General features: G+C 32.1%; 1 non-coding gene across 1 annotated transcript; it reads left to right on the top strand.

Moving 5' to 3' along the window:
- The first annotated feature begins 4822 nt into the window (after positions 1 to 4822).
- Positions 4823 to 4893, top strand: Trnag-gcc. The gene has a single exon. It is a non-coding gene; the product is annotated as a tRNA-Gly (tRNA).
- The last annotated feature ends 1685 nt before the right edge of the window (positions 4894 to 6578 follow it).

Here is a 6578-nt window from a genome sequence, read left to right as displayed (position 1 = left end):
CACCACTCTGAGGGGCCCAGACGCCGAGTACTACCCATTTGAAAAACATACTAATCCGTTGGCGGACCCTGTACTATTAAAATTCTCTTGCCTCCATTGTCTTTAAAATCTTCTTCCTTCCTCATTCTTGTCTTTCCTTCTCTCCTCTCATTCCCTCCTTCTAGCACCATTTTTCCCTCCAATAATCATAAATCAACGTTTGATTTTTATGAAAAAGAAAGCAATAAATCCCTTCGCTCCCTCAAGTCCTTCTAGCACCATTTTTCCCTCCAATAATCATAAATCAACGTTTGATTTTTATGAAAAAGAAAGCAATAAATCCCTTCGCTCCCTCATTTTTCCCGATAATAGCTTACAACTTCTTCCCCCCCTCCTGATTTTGTCCCGCTTTCCTTCTCTCCTCTCATTCCCTCCTTCTAGCACCATTTTTCCCTCCAATAATCATAAATCAACGTTTGATTTTTATGAAAAAGAAGGCAATAAATCCCTTCGCTCCCTCATTTTTCCCGATAATAGCTTACAACTTCTTCCCCCCCTCCTGATTTTGTCCCACCAATTTCTACAAATTCTTTCTTGTTCTTTTCCTTTCGCATACATTTTTCATGTGCTTGCTCGCTCTATTATTTTTCTTTTTTTATTATTTCAAAAGTTTTCTGATATGTTTTTTTTCTTCTTCTTCTTCTTCTTTTTCTTTCCCGCCAATTTCTACAAATTCTTTCTTGTTCTTTTCCTTTCGCATACATTTTTCATGTGCTTGCTCGCTCTATTATTTTTCTTTTTTATTATTTCAAAAGTTTTCTGATATGTTTTTCTTCTTCTTCTTCTTCTTCTTCTTCTTCTTCTTCTTCTTTTTCTCTTCGTTCTCTTGTGTTTAAAAGAAATGAAACGGTTTCGAGTACGGTACGTAGGTACCTCTATCTTAATCTTAACTGCTATCATTATCTTTATTATATGCTCTTGTTCACATATCAGGATTCTTATCTTTGTTCGTACATCCCTTGTTTTTTTCCTCCTCATGTTTTGTTGCTCCAATTTTCTTCTCTATTCTGTTCTACATTCTCATTCTTTATTCTATTTCATATCTGCTTTCTATTCTACCAATGTCCGGTAGTTCAATATCTTTTTCACTGTTGGTCTTGGTTTGGATTTTCAATTTGTTTGTCGATAATGTTTGATCTCGTCGTGATGTCATTATCTTGTATGTGTAAGTCACCAATTTCTAGATTATTTTCTTCATCAATATGTATTTTTGATCGATTATTTTTATCAGAAAGGGCCAAGAACTGAAAATACCTAACCGAATTGAAACACATAATTTCATATTCGATTTCGATTTGTTACAAGTTCACTGCAATTGTACATAAATACCTATACTTACCAATAATTGATTCATTAATAACATTAAGCACCCTCTCCAGTCACCCTGTATCCGGTAGTTCAATATCTTTTTCACTGTTGGTCTTGGTTTGGATTTTCAATTTGTTTGTCGATAATGTTTGGTCTCGTCGTGATGTCATCTTGTATGTGTAAGTCACCAATTTTAGATTTTTTTCTTCATCAATATGTATTTTTGATCGATTATTTTTATCAGAAAGGGCCAAGAACTGAAAGTACCTAACCGAATTGAAACACATAATTTCATATTCGATTTCGATTTGTTATAAGTTCAATGCAATTGTACATAAATACCTATACTTACCAATAATTGATTCATTAATAACATTAAAGCACCCTCTCCAGTCACCCTGTACATGGACAAAAAAAGAATGAAAATAAATACTGTAATGTTTTATCTTATAAAATATACTTTATTATGGCAACTGGCAACCGAAATACAGAAACACAATAGCTACATAATGGCAACTATACATACAGACTTATAGCTACATATGTATAGCAAGTACATAGGTACAGACATACATACATGGCCAAATATGGCAAGTATACATACAGACTTATAAATTTTCCATAAGACACTACGCTGCGGATTTTCATTCTGCTTTCTCTCCACAGTCCTCGTGTATTTCTGGCGTATACAGTGTGTGGTTAAAGTTCTAGAACACCTCCCTATTTTGGATTTATTGGGAATCCAACTGAAATGTTTGTTGTATGGCTCTGCCTTCAAATGTTGAAATCATCTTTTGATTACCTTTATCACTAGATATACATAGCTAAATATGGCAAGTATACATACAGACTTATAAATTTTCCATAAGACACCACGCTGCGGATTTTCATTCTGCTTTTTCTCCACAGTCCTCGTGTATTTCTGGCGTATACAGTGTGTGGTTAAAGTTCTAGAACACCTCCCTATTTTGGATATACTGGGAATCCAACTAAAATGTTTGTTGTATGGCCCTGCCTTCAAATCTTGAAATCATCTTTTGATTACCTTTATCACTCTTTCAGAGGTCAAACTCGAACCTTTGATTTTTATTTTATTTGACATTTAGTCTGACATTGATTATTTATTTATGAAGTTTTCATTTATTAGAACCATTAAGTAAAAAAAAAAAAAAATACCTTATGTACGTACATAAAATAAAACATATTATTATACTTACATTTCAGCTCTTAAAAGTTTTTTTTTTTCTATTTTATACGAACACGATATACTGGGTGATGTCGTAGACATAATTTTTTAATGAATGTTTCCATAAATCATTAATCTACATTCCTAGGTAGTTAGTTTGTTATTTTATTTCAAATGTTTCATAAGTTTCATAACCCATCAAAAAGAAATGGACTAAAAACTTCAAAAGCACATTTATGACAAGAGTCATAAAAAATAACATGTTATTTATACCTAAATACCATTAAGTACGTATGTCTATGTATTACCTATGTACGTACATAAAATAAAACATATTATTATACTTACATTTCAGCTCTTATTTTTTTTCTATTTTATACGAACACGATATACTGGGTGATTATGATTCGTCCAAATTCAAAATTCTGCTTTTCCATTGGCTATTACACTTGTAAGATACTTTTCCATACTTTGGTGATTCAGGGCACAGTACAAATCTCTCTATTAAATAAATATTCAACAAATGGTATACCTACCCATCTGTAAAAGCCGGAGCTTGTGCCACGGATGGGGAGTTCATTAAATATAATTTATTGATTATAATCAATGATCTTTATCACTAACTATATCCTCCTTCGTTCCCATGTAGTTGGTCCGTTCAGGACTTTTCTGACACCCTGTAAGTCATATTTCCTTCACATATAAGCGGCTTGGTCCTCTATTTCTCGTTAAATCTATGACAGGGTAACTTTATGACAAGAGTCATAAAAAATAACATGTTATTTATACCTAAATACCATTAAGTACGTATGTCTATGTATTACCTATGTACGTACATAAAATAAAACATATTATTATACTTACATTTCAGCTCTTATTTTTTTTCTATTTTATACGAACACGATATACTGGGTGATGTATTAGAAATTATTTTTTCATGAATGTTTCCATAAATCATTAATCTACATTCCTAGGTAGTTAGTTATTTTATTTCAAATGTTTCATAACCCATCAAAAAGAAATGGACTAAAAACTTCAAAAGCACACAATCAATAAAGCCGAAGGCATACCTACCTAACTAACTACTTATTTCTAATGAAACTGCAATTTTGGCAGAATCTGGGCCAAAACTTTGCTTCTATGTATAGGTATTATCTATTTTCACCCTGTATAACGTACTTATACTTATAACATGCATTACAATAATATTTTTACACCATTTTCGAACCAGGTGCCTAAAAATAATAATAATAATAATAATTTACTATGTATTGGTAAAAATTAGAAAAAAATTCTGAACCCTAGCCGGAACTTTTTTTAAAAAAGTCTATTTTTTTTTTTTTAAAAAAATAAAAAAAAATTTTACCCCCCACCCCACTTTTTTTTAAAAAAAATTTTTTTTTTTTTTTTTTTTTTTTTTTTTTTTTTTTTTGCTCTATAAATGGCAAAAAAGGAACGATCTTTAAAAAGTTCCGGATCGGGTCCAGAATTTTTTTCTAAATTTTACCAAATAATTCAATTAATGTTCTGTGTTATTTCCTAAAGCAACTGCTTCAAAAATGGTGTAAAAATATTGAGGAGAAAAAAAGTTACACCAACATTTATCTCCAAAAACATGCATTTTCAGCACAAAACTGATCCTTGTTTTTAATTTTTCTTTTTTTACTCACAAGGTATGTAGGTATGCGGTCTTGTGGAATAAGTTTTAAACTGTACAGCAAAAAACATTAATACCTAATGGTTTTAAAAAAAAAAAATGAACACTGAGCAGCAGTTTGAGAAAAACCAAAAAATAGGGGTACCCCGAATTTATTGCTCTCCAGTGTATAATGTTGTACCTAATAATGATGTCTCTAGGGGGGAAGTTAAAACCAAAGGGTTTTAAAAAAAAAAAAAAAAAAAAAAAAATTAACACTGAGCAGCAGTTTGAGAAAAACCAAAAAATAGGGGTGCCCCGAATTTATTGCTCTCCAGTGTATAATGTTGTACCTAATAATGATGTCTCTTATGTGAGTATGAGTTAGGTCTGTTAGGTCATGTTCTTCTGTAGATACTGCAGATATTTGCTTGACTTAACTTTGGTGTACCTTTCGATTTGTATTGAAGGTACCTACCTAGTATGTAGATTGTAGATGTACTTACCTATCTGAGGCAGATGAGGCATACGAGATGATACAAGTACCATTTGGATTCACTTTCACCAGATAGAATAATCTTTTTGTTTCTGCTTCACATTCTAAATACCTATTATTTTGTTTATATTGCCAAATGTTTCAATTATCCCTATAAGCATCGTTGGTTCAGTGGTAGAATGCTCGCCTGCCACGCGGGCGACCCGGGTTCGATTCCCGGACGATGCAACAGTTTTTTTTTTGTCAATTTGCGATCTCTATTTTTGACTTTGACAATATTATTTGTCAATTGTGAATATTGACTAATCTTCTTATCCTCTCCTATTGACATCTATTGCAACATTTTCAATTGGTTTTTTGCTTTTCAAATCTCTGCTTTCTTTTTACATTTTCCCCATCTTGATATTCTCTTGATTCCAGATATTTTCAATTCAAATTTATTATTGTTTATCTTTTTTACTTATCAGTATTTTTGCATTCTCACTTTTCCATGAATAAACAACTCATCAATGTGCGAGTATACTTTAATCTCCATAATATCCATAATATTGTTTAAGATAAAACTTCCAAGTGCATTATCAGGAAATGTAAAAAATATAAATCGAGTAGGTAAGGTAAAGGTACTGTTCGGTTTTTCAACCATGTTTTTCCCTCTTTCCATTCTCCATTCTTCCCTTCAAAACACCTGGGAATTCTCTCCACAACTCAATAAGGACTGTCCTCAATTATTTTGTTACCTTTTTATCCCTCTTACTTTATGACGTCCGTGTTTTCTTCCAATATTTTCCCTTTCCCTGGTTTGCACACGTATTGGTTTTATTATTTTCCCAATATTACTTACCTTTTTATCCTTTCTTTCCCCCCCTCTTCTAAACTTTCCCTTTTTCTTTGTTTGTTTTACGGGAGTTTGTCGTGTTTGTCCTTTATTCTCTTCTACCGTTGGGTTGCCTTGATTTTCTAGTTCAGTTTTTAGACCTTTTTTCTTCTCCTCTCTATAAACTTTTGCCAAATTTTGTTAATTTCACAGATTTTTTTCCAAAATAGTTAAATATTTGGGTACCTAATCTTTGACGTTATTTTTTGAGGAAGCCAAGAGTTCTATTCGGCAATGGGGTTTTCCTTTATGACAATTTTCTTTTGTACGATTCGTTCCAAATTCAATACAAACAAATTTCGAATTCATGCTTAATGTCTTCTTTTTGAACATTCTCTTCTTCAAATAACTCAATTTTTTGTTTGGCGTATAGCTACATTATTTTCTTCGTTTCCTTTTAGGTTCTTTCTTTTCAAAATTTCATCTCTTCAAACATGAAAAAATGCCATCGCGGCCTTTGATTGTTGCTCCGTTTACTTTTGAATAATCAAGAAGAATGATGTTTTTCTTCGTTTCCTTTTAGGTTCTTTCTTTTCAAAATTTCATCTCTTCAAACATGAAAAAATGCCATCGCGGCCTTTGATTGTTGCTACGTTTACTTTTGAATAATCAAGAAGAATGATATAGGAACTTGTAGTACATTGTTTACTAATCCAATAAGTCTCTTTTTTGTTTGAATTAGACTTGTTTACTTGTTTGTTGTTCATGTTAATTTGGTAGTTACCCCGTGATCTGTTTAGATTTGAGAATTCTACCATTACTACTGTCTGTTTCTCCATTAACATTAGCATTGTCATTTGTCACTTCTGGATGTGGACCGTTTCGTCCCCCCGTGATCTGTTTAGATTTGAGAATTCTACCATTACTACTGTCTGTTTCTCCGTTAACATTAGCATTGTCACTTCTGGATATGGACAGTTTCGTCTGTTTCTAACTTATCAAGATTTGTAGACAATCCGGGTTATGGTTTTGTGTAATTTATTTTTCAAATAAATATTACCTAGGTATACTGTATTTGTTTTCCACGTGGAAATATGGG

The sequence above is a fragment of the Diaphorina citri genome, unplaced genomic scaffold (genome assembly GCF_000475195.1).
Source record: "Diaphorina citri unplaced genomic scaffold, Diaci psyllid genome assembly version 1.1 scaffold2723, whole genome shotgun sequence".
Lineage (NCBI taxonomy): Eukaryota > Metazoa > Arthropoda > Insecta > Hemiptera > Psyllidae > Diaphorina > Diaphorina citri.
This window is presented reverse-complemented; position numbering and strand designations above follow the sequence as displayed.